Raw genomic sequence first — 10,903 nt, forward strand, 5'->3', positions numbered from 1 at the left:
CCGCCTTCGGGAGCGCGAGCGGGTTCGCTGCTCGCGGCCGGGTGCCGATTGGTCCGCCGTCGTATTTGGGCGTAGCGCTGAGGGAACGGAGGGAGGGAGAAGGGTGGTCCTGTCGCCGTCTCGATCGCCGGGAAGCATGTAAAACCCGCGGCTTACTATGGGTACCTCGTCCCGGGCGGGGTCTTGGGCTTGGGGTTTCAGGTCCTCGGGGGTCACTGGGGCCAGCGCGTTCGCGGGTGCTTTCGGGTCGGGGGAACTTGCCGCATCCAGCACAGGGGCATCGGGCGACGCTTCCGGTGCAACAGGCAAACTTTGGCAAACAACCTCGCCCAGCGGGTGTGCGGGTGACGCGAGGGGTGACGATGGAGTCGACACGGTTTCAAAATCGCTCGATTCCGTGTCGGAGGATGAGGCGGGCGCGGTAGAAGCCTTCATCCGCGTCTCCTCCACCGTTGCGGTCAAGGTGGTAGTTCCGCCGCTGTCTGTGACCTGGTCAGAGCTCGTATCGCGCTCCTCAGAAAGGGGGCCCTTCGTAGTCGTGGGGGATGACGACTTGGGCGAGAGCACCTGCAGGCGCGAGGAGGAGCCAACTGCCCTTGGTGAAGCGGGGCTGCGTAACTGGGAAGGGGCTGTAGCGCGGTCAGGCAAGGAAGGGAAACCGCGGGCTGCCGACGCGTAAGAGCGCCTGCGGAAGCACTCCGCGGTACCGTGCTGACCACCGCAGCGCTTACATTCTGCACTACAACCCTCCGTCTCGTGGCCGAAAGAGCTACATCGTTTACAATAGGCGGTGGTACACGCGGTTGCCATATGCCCAGACTCGCCACAGCGCGCGCACACGCGCCGCATCCCCCGGTATTCGCACATTACTCTGTGCCCAGCGATTGTCAAAAAGTTAGGAACGGGGCGGCTCATTTCTATCTTAACTAACCTGACCCCGTTCAACTTAGTCTGGCGAGAGGGTAAGGTGGCAAAGGAGATGCTCTTAACCTTGCCAAACTGGGCTAAAGCGTTACTGAGGACCTCGTCGGGCAGGAAAGCCGGATAACGGTAGACGTTCACGTACGTCACCGGCGGCCCGACTGCCTCTACCGGCACCTTCACGCTGTTAACTTCGAACCCCTCTGCCACCATTAGCCTCGTCGCCTGACTGGCGTTCCGCGTGCACACTAGGAATTTTGCTCCCCCCATGTGCTGGAGCACAAACACACTGTCGTCACCGGCGGTTCTTTCGACCGCGTCAATCAAATCGTCAACAGAAACGTCGCCCTCGGGCGCCGAGAACATAAAACAATTCTCCCTTACCGGGAGCTCAAATGGCATGGCCATGCTGGTAGGCGGATCCCGCAAGCTGCCGGGGGGGGCGAGGCTCTGGGACGACTCGTGACGTGCAGACGAGCTGCACACTGGTATGCGGCGGCTCAGCCGAGGCGGGGGCCGCTTAAGGTCTGGTGGTGGCAGGGGTCGCAGCTAGGAGCTCCGGGGCAGCAGGGGCGGACCGGGGGCCTGGCTTGACCTGGCATGTAGAGGGTCTCCGGGCGGGAAGGCCCGAAACCCAAGGGTGGCAGCCGCGTGCACGAGGCGGCGGCGGCGAAGGGCTTGCACTGGCTTTGGAACTCGACTCCGAGAGGGCCCGGGGGCCGACGCCGACGTGACGTGACCCCGGGACTCGCGCGAGGACTCGTAGAGACAGCTAACTCGACACTTTGATCTTAGCCAAAAGGCCGAGAAGCGATGCAATTCATTAGCACGTAATTAAAATCCATTCTTTCACACCTCGTACTTAGTTCTGGCCAAAAGCCGGGCAAACAGTAGCAAAGCAATTCCGACGTCCACCCATGCACAACCAGCATTGTGCACCGACAGCGGCAGCGCTGGCTTCACGGCATTGCTTTTATCCCCAGTCCGCTTGAAGTTTCTAGTTTCGCTTACAAACATGTTAAAACTGAAACCTTCTTTTTCCCAGAGGTCGAAGCCACGCGTGCTTGCTTGCATGCGTACTCTCTATGCGCCCATGACGTCACACCAAATGCTTGCTGGCGAACATTATCAGGCATGTCGCGAGGGATGCTACAGCATTTGTTTTAAAAACTGATGCATAGTGTACATGTCCAACTCGAGCACCAAAGTCTGGAAGGAAGGAAAAAAAAAAAAAATGACTGTGCAAAATGTGAATACGTCACCCATCCAACATGGCTTCTACGCCGGCTGCCCAAGCAACGCCTCTGCAACGACGCCCACAATCATCGGCAAAAAGGTGGTGCCTTTGGCTGCTTCAGCACGCTCAACATATGCCTTGCAAGTTCCGACGTGGCGGAACACCGCACCGAGGTCGACGAAGGTCCTGCCGTGAAAGGCAGACCCGGGAATGCGTGCGAAACGTCTACCGCGTGGGTTGTGAAGCCGGTGAATGAAGGATCATGTGGCAGAGGGTGACGGAACGTGAGTGTGCGACTTGACGCTGCGATGTCGTTCAAGCGTTCAACGGGCCGGCAGGTTCTGTCTGTCGTGGTCGAAAACGTCCGAGTTTTGCTGATTCCGAGGGGTAGGAGTGCTATGGTGGCGTGTACGAGGCGCTGGTGCGGCGCTCCGTCGATCGTGCCGGACGGACATGAGGCGGCCGAAGGCGGTCGTGAAGTGGTCGCGGAAATCAGTGGAGAAGTACTCGCCTGCGCTTTTCGTCGAAGACGCGCGACAGACGGTCTTCGGGAGACACGGGTGGTTGCACAAATGCGACCGTGCGTCAACGTGCAGCCATATTCGTGGATTATTTCGCCCCATTACGATAGCTTCGTCACTGCGCTCGCTGGTGTTGCTTGTTTTTGTTGACCTTCACTTGTGGCTCACACCCACTGTGGGGGATTGGCTGGTTTGTTGTTCTGCTTCTTCGACTTCTACATACTCGGCTTAGTGAAGCTGTGAGGAGTGACGAGTGGGTACGGAGGCAAAGCGCGCCCGGGGCGTGATCTCACGCGTCCTGGGGTCCACGTCGCTTCAGGTACGTGCGTGGTGCGTCCGAACGTCTAGTGCGCAATTTTCTTGGAACTTCCAGCAACTGGCAATTCCATTGAGGTGAGCGTGCGAGGATGTTCGTTGTAATTAACGAGAGCCAACGGTGGATGAGCTGGTATGAGATGGTGTTCAGAAATGAAGTGTTTGATCAACAAGGCGATGCCCGCCGTGGTGGTCTGATGGCCGTAAGGTACTCGGCTGCTGACCCGCAGGTGGTGGGATCGAATCCCGGCCGCGGCGGCTGCATTTCCCTGTGCTCAGATTAGGGTGCACGTGAAAGAACCCCAGGTGGTCGAAATTTTCCCATAATCATATGGTGGTTTTGGGACGTCAAACCCCAAAGGTCAGTGGACATAGGAAAAGCACATCGGGGCTTTGCCGCTCCACCGTACAGCAGGTGTGTGCGGAGTGGGTCCTGTGGCGTTCTTTGCGATTTTAATTTGTGATGGGGAATAGTGTAGATGCGTAGACGTGGCGAGAGCACGCGTCTTCAGGTTAAGACGCCGCGTGAAGATGTGAAATAAAAATGCCTTCGCTTGCCACTGCAACTGTAAACAGAAACACCAACCAAACCCCATTTTCTAGAGGCTTTTTTTATTTTTCGTTGCGAAACGGGTGAATTCGAAAAGCGGAAATAGCTTGGCACATACATACACACTTCTACACACATACATACATACACATCGCACATGCATACACATCGTATACACACTTCTAGCTTTCCTCCGAAACAGTAATGATAATTTCCTCAATAGTTTTATTAATATGAGTAGGAACGTTAAAAAAAATAAGAAACTTGAGTATGTACGTGTGAACATAACAAAATAAAAGAGACCCTCCATATTGTGAGACGACGTCAGGTACGAAGGAGCGACCGTTTTATTGTCAACCCAGACGCGCGAGCCAGCAACCGAACAAGCAGCGAGCCGCTCCGATGATGATGATCACGGTGCTTTGTATGCGCAGGTGAAAGTGAAAATGATGAGCAACACAATCAGCGCTCACACTATTTCCCCCCTACACGAAAGCGGTCTGCAAGACGTTCATTTAGTAAGTGTATGAGCGCTGGATATAAGGTTTCAGGCGAGACACATGGACGATCTCGGTCCCGCGACGACGGCGATCAGAAGCCGAAGTAACCGGCGCGACGCGATAATTTACGGCCGATGTTCGTTCAAGCACGGTGTAAGGACCCAGGTATCTGTGAATGAATTTTTCACAGAGGCCGGGTGTGCGAACAGGTGTCCAGAGGAGCACTTCGTCGCCTGGGTAGAATGACACAACTCGACGTGTCGCATCACAACGAACTTTTCGCTGGGCCTGAATGGTAGAGGTGTTGGCGCGGGCGATTGTGCGGCAGTGGTTGACACGGGCAGCGAATTCTTCCGGAAGGGACGCAGATGGGACAGAAGGCGTGGACAAAAAGCTGGTGTCTAGAACAAAAGATGGTGCACGGCCATACACAAGAAAAAACGGGCTGTAACTTGTAGTGCGTTGTATGGCAGTGTTATAGGCAAACGTGACGAAAGGTAGTATTGTGTCCCAGTTCTTGTGATCGGGTTGGACATACATAGAGATCATGTCTGACAAAGTTCTATGAAAACGCTCAGTAAGACCATTGGTTTGCGGATGATATGCCGAGGTGGTCTTATGGATTGTGTCAGAGGCCTGTAAAACTTCAGCGAGCACACGAGAAAGAAATGTCTTGCCACGGTCACTCAGGAGAACACGAGGGGCGCCGTGGCGCAGGATAATGGCACGCAGAACAAAGTCGGCTACTTCGCTGGCAGCTCCAGTAGGAAGAGCTGCCGTCTCAGCGTAGCGAGTAAGATGGTCTACGGCAGTAACAATCCAGCGGTGACCGGCGGCGGTAAGCGGAAGGGGTCCGTATAAGTCTATGCCGACGAACTCGAAGGGAGCGGATGGGCACGGGAGCGGCTGTAGAGGGCCGGCGGGAAGAGATGTCGAACGTTTTCGGTGCTGACATGATGAACAGGAAGTGACGTACCTGGAAACACTAGTGGAGAGGCCAGGCCAGAAGCAGCGAGTCTTAATGCGATCGTAGGTTTTATGAAAACCCAAGTGGCCAGCCGTCGGGTCGTCATGAAAGGCTTCTAAGACTTGGAGTCGAAGTGAGCGAGGTATGACCGGGACCCATCGGCTACCGAGAGGATGGTAAGTTTGTCGAAGTAGCGTTCCGTCATGAAGTTTGAAACGCGTGAGTTGTCGTCGCAAGCGGCTGTTGGGAGCACGAGATGAGCCGGTGAGCCGATCGATGATTGTACGGCAGTATGTGTCTGCACGTTGGAGCGAGGTGAGGTCTGCGGATTGAAGGAAGTCATCCGGTGCAGTGGGCTCGATGGGACTAAGACTGGTCATCTGCGTGGTCTCTTGGCTGGGAGGTGCTGCGCAGCAGGTAGATGCGTCATGATTTTGCAACAGCGGACAGCGTGACAAAGCGTCGGCATCTTGGTGTTTGCGGCCCGACCGGTATGTGACACTGTAGTCATACTCCTGCAGTCGGAGCACCCAACGACCGAGGCGTCCTGACAAGTTTTTTAATGATGACAACCAACAGAGCGCATGATGATCCGTGACGATCGTGAAGCGGCGGCCATACAAATAGGGGCGAAATTTTTGCACGGACCATACGATAGCGAGACATTCCTGTTCAGTGATGCTGTAATTGCGTTCCGCTGGGGAGAGAGTACGGCTCGCGTAAGCCACGACTTGCTCTTGTGAAGCCTGGTCACGCTGCAGCAGAACAGCGCCGATTCCGTGCCCACTTGCGTCAGTGTGTAATATAGTAGGGGCTGTGGGATCAAAATGGCGAAGAACTGGCCCTGACGTGAGACATCGCTTCAGGGTCTGGAAAGCAGCTTCACAGTCATCTGTCCAAAGAAATGATGCACTTGTGGTCAGGAGTTTGTGAAGAGGAGCCGCGATAGTGGCAAAATCACGGACAAAACGGCGGAAGTAAGAGGCTAAGCCGAGGAAGCTGCGAAGGTCTTTGAGCGTGGTGGGCTTAGGAAAGTGCAGCACAGCGGCCACTTTGTCGGGATCAGGTTCGATGCCAAGCTTGCTGACAACGTGGCCTAACACTTTGATGCTGCGGCTCGCAAACCGACACTTCTTGGTATTTAGCTGGAGACCGGCTTTGGCTAGACATGTGAGCACCTCGTCTAGACGTTCTAGGTGTTGCGAGAAGCTGGATGAAAAGATGACGATGTCATCCAGGTAACAAAGACAGGTCTTCCATTTTAGGCCACGCAGCACCGTATCGATCATCCGCTCAAATGTGGCTGGGGCATTGCAGAGCCCAAAAGGCATCACATTGAATTCGAAGAGACCATCAGGAGTAGCAAACGCTGTCTTCTCTTTATCAGACTCATGCATCGGGATCTGCCAATACCCAGATCGTAGGTCGAGACTTGAGAAATATTCTGCACCCTGTAAGGTGTCAAGTGCATCGTCAATTCGAGGCATAGGATATACATCCTTGCGCGTAATTTTGTTTAGTGCCCTGTAATCAACGCAAAATCGCACTGATCCGTCCCTTTTCTTAACTAGGACAACAGGAGAAGACCAAGGGCTTGTGGAAGGTCTGATAACGTTGCGTGCGAGCATGTCATTGACTTGTTCCTCGATGACCTTGCGTTCTGAAGACGACACGCGGTAAGGGCGACGGCGGATAATACGAGAACCGTCTGTGGCGATGTGATGAGAGGTCACCGTAGTTTGACCTAAGCCATCCGAACAAACGTCAAAACAAGTCTTGTGTTTTGTTAAAAGGGCCATTAAGTCATTAGTTTGCGTTGGAGTGAGATATGGACTCAAAGTGGCTTTAAGCGCATTAGATGAGCCTCCTGGTGGCGTACACTTAGCGACTGACGGCGGAGACGATACAGTGACGACACATACCGGTGCTATGTCGATAAGGCTGGCAACAGTGGACCCCTCTGGCAGTAGTTGTGGCTCTGTTGTCGTGTTGTAGGCGGTGAGACTGGCATGACCACGCGAAAACCGCACTAGACAACATGCGATGGCGATTCCTCGGAAAATGCAGCGCTGATCGGGGACAACCACTGCGTCACCGTCAATGGTATCGCTGGATCTAATGGTGAGGATACGTTCTTGGGCCGGGGGCAGTACAAAGTCTGCAGCTGCAACAAGGTGAGGCGACGAAAAATCGTAAGCACTAGAATTTTCAGTGTCCGTAATGCGAATAACGGGCGGACCACACGAAATGACAGCGGAAGCGGCTGACAGGAAGTCCCAGCCCAATATAATCGGATGAGCACATGAAGAAAGCACAGCCAATTGTATATGGTGACGAATTCCGTCGATCAGAACACGAACAGTGCATTGTCCAATAGGGTAAATTCTATTTTCATTAGCACCACATAACACCGGACCAACATATGGAGTTTGCACTTTTCGTAGACGATGACATAGTTCGCGATCAATGACCGAAATGGCTGCTCCAGTGTCCACGAGTGCGTCAACCGAAATGCCTTCTACACAAACAGTTAGTAAATTTGCAGGGCGCGCAGGAGGAATTGGGACAATTCGACGACAGGCAGTTTCTCCTCCAAAAACTGCAGCTGCTAGTTTTCCGAGTGGCTGTCGAGGGGCATCAGGGCAGAACGTAAAGGCGAAGTAGTACGGCGGAAGGGCGATGGTGAACGACGGCGGGGTGAGCGGGAAGAACGAGGTTCACCGTGGGACAAAGGAGGCGAAGGCGAACGTCGTGACGAGGGAATGTAGGTTCCTGGAACGTAGGGGTCAGACCTCGCAGCCCGGTCACTCTCGTACGAAGAATAACCTCGTCGTTCATCTTGCTGGCGCCGACGGCAAAAGCGGGAGATATGTCCTCTTATGCCACAGTAGTAACAGACGGGGCGCGTAGGGCGCCAGGCAGGGAAGTGTGGTTGTGGTGGTGCCTTGGCTGCCATCGCAGCCAAATGGTCGTATACGACGTCCGTAGTTACAGGTGGAGTAGGTGGAGGAGGCCGTGACACGACTTCGGCATACGTAGGCACATGTAAGGGCACAGGAGGCGGGGCACGTGCGACGCTCGTCATCGACGCCAATTCGTCCTTTATAATTTCCCGCAGGTTAGGAGGGGGTGAGCGGGCAGGTGAAGTCGGTGCGCTGGCAGGAACAAGGCTGTGAAGTTCCTCTCTCACTATGGTGCGAATTAGAGCTCGCAGCTCATGCTCGCCAGTAAGACGAGTGTCATAGGAGGCGTGTGGAAGGCGCATTGAGTAAAGTGCGTCCAGGCGCTGGCAGGTGGTAATAATGTCCTGAACTGTTGTCGGGCTCTGCATGACAAGAGCATTAAAGGCGACGGAGTTGATGCCTTTCATTACTTGCCGAATACGATCGGCCTCCGGCATGTCCTTTTGGGCGCGGCGGCAGAGGGCCAGAACGTCTTCAATGTACGATGTGTACGATTCGTCAGGCCCCTGGATGCGGGTAGCGAGCTTCTGTTTAGCTACCTCAGAGCGTCCTGTAGAAGTGCCGAATATTTGACGCAGCTGCACCGTGAATGCTGACCAATCAGGAAAGTCGCGTTCGTGGTTATGATACCACGTCTTAGCAACCTCCTTCAGATAAAAGGGTACATAGCGCAGCTTATGTGCCTCATCCCAGTAATTGCAAGCACTGGTACGGTCGTAACTGTCCAGCCATTCTTCTACGTCCTCACCGCGAAGGCCAGAAAACACTGGAGGGTCTCGTTGCGAGGTACTCACGGTGTGGTGAGGCCCAGCAGGCTGAGCGGGTGGTGCGAAGAAGGCGGTAGGGGGTGGGTCGTTTTGCGCCATCACTGTTGGCAAGCACAGCCGTCGACCTGATCGGAGCTCCAGGGGTGACCGGTAGTGCACGAGGACTTGGGAATCACAGCACGCTCCACCACTTGTGAGACGACGTCAGGTACGAAGGAGCGACCGTTTTATTGTCAACCCAGACGCGCGAGCCAGCAACCGAACAAGCAGCGAGCCGCTCCGATGATGATGATCACGGTGCTTTGTATGCGCAGGTGAAAGTGAAAATGATGAGCAACACAATCAGCGCTCACAATATATGAAATACACACGGAAACATTTATTTTCCCAGAGCAATCGTAAGTGTAAACACAGCTAGCGCACTCCCTGCACGCGAATACCGCGTCAGCCGGGGCGGCGTGCCGCCACCGTCTCGGACACTCAACGCACCCAAGCCGTTTACCCCGGTATCATGGGTAAATCCGAACACTCCTTCTATCATTGAATTTATTGTCGAACTCACCCCGCAGGGGGTGAGTGGGCCGATCCCGGAGGTAGTGCAATACCGGGCCAACCCGTGGCGGAGGTGAAGCAAGCTTCAAGCACTCCGCCGCATCACAAAAATAAGTTTAATATCTTGGATCCAAATAGGATCCGTATCAGATATTAAGCTGATAAGAACAGATACTACACAAAGAGAAGTTTATTGAACTTCAGACAAAAACAGGTACATTGATATGCATATACAGTTTCGAAAACACGTTATATGTACACAGGTGCACATTTACATGAAGAGATTACAAATGTGATGCGTAGCCTATGTACATCGTTACACTCATGAATGTCAGTTATTTGGGGAAAAAAAACACCTTTGAACCGGTGTGTTTAACATAAGTGATATACAGAGTGATATACAGAGTGGTGGGGGGGGGGGGGGGGTAGGGGAAGGCGCGATATCTATATACATATGTACATGCGTGATGACATTAACAAGCATCAAAATATATGAAAGTACAAAAATAGAATTCTCAGCGTATATACTCATACACTTAACGAATATTTGTGACAGAAACAGGTGGGGGGTTTATTTACATATATACAATGAACAGCGACGCCTTGATGCCTACGAGGGGCGCCAGCGGCACTACACAATATCAAGACAGGTTCGTCACCAGGGTAAAAAACTTCATGATCACGGGTGTGTCTGGGGAGAGGGGCGAGGGGGGGTCACCATGGTCGGTAGCCACATATGTGTCGCTCTTGAGTTGAGCGACGCCCAAAACCGTGTGGGGTTAGTGGTTCACAATCGGAGCGACCAGTTTGCCTTCTCTCAAAAAGTAGAATTTCGTGTGCCAGCGGCGTAGAAACATCTCCTCTCCGCTGGCCTCGAGTTCCTGGGAGAGGAGCTCCCACACCAGCCTTCTTATACGTGCGACGGCAGGTGGCGCCGCCCGAACTGGCTGTCGCCGCGCTTCCGCGAGCGAGCGACGTTGCCACACTACAAAAAGAGTGCAGGCGGTCACAAGCCGTGCAAACGCCCCTTTGTTGCGTTTATGTCCTGGTGGGGGGCGGATCCCAAAGCAATGCGCCACCATACGCCAGACAGGCCGCGCGGACAAACATTCAAGCAAGGCGTGCTTTTGTGTTTCCGACTCCCGGCAGTTTGGGCAGCGGTCGTCGGGCACAATGCCTAGCCTCTTTAAGCGGTGTCTAGTGGGGAGGACCTCCCACGCCTTCTTCCAAAGAAAATCCTGAATTTCGCAGGGTAGCAGGGAATGCAACAGGGAAAGGTCGCGCCTAGCTTGCTCCGCTCGTCGCCGGTCCTCGTCGCTCAGCTGGGCTGCCGTAAGTGCCTCCACTATGCGGGCCGGGTGCTCCGCGTCGGGGTCACAATTCGGCACTTCCTTGCGCAGCATGCGTGCCGTCGCTGCTGCTACCTTGTAAAAGGGCGAGGGCGATTCGGCGTGCGGGCCGGAGTGTTGACCGGCATCCAGCCAACTGTTTGACGGGCCGCTCCAATATAGCAGCAGGCCTCTCCCGACGTAGTCGCCTGCTTGCGCCACCTTGCGAAGCGTCTTCAAGGCGAGCACTTTGCTCGAGGTGAGCGCGTGCGGAAGGCCTAG

The 10,903-nt window shown here is 54.4% G+C and overlaps 1 non-coding gene across 1 annotated transcript; it reads right to left on the bottom strand.

Moving 5' to 3' along the window:
- Positions 1 to 9,312: 9,312 nt before the first annotated feature.
- LOC142766538 (U2 spliceosomal RNA) lies at positions 9,313 to 9,501 on the bottom strand. The gene has a single exon (XR_012884576.1). It is a non-coding gene; the product is annotated as a U2 spliceosomal RNA (small nuclear RNA).
- Positions 9,502 to 10,903: the final 1,402 nt, after the last annotated feature.

Source organism: Rhipicephalus microplus, chromosome 6, assembly GCF_043290135.1.
Source record: "Rhipicephalus microplus isolate Deutch F79 chromosome 6, USDA_Rmic, whole genome shotgun sequence".
Lineage (NCBI taxonomy): Eukaryota > Metazoa > Arthropoda > Arachnida > Ixodida > Ixodidae > Rhipicephalus > Rhipicephalus microplus.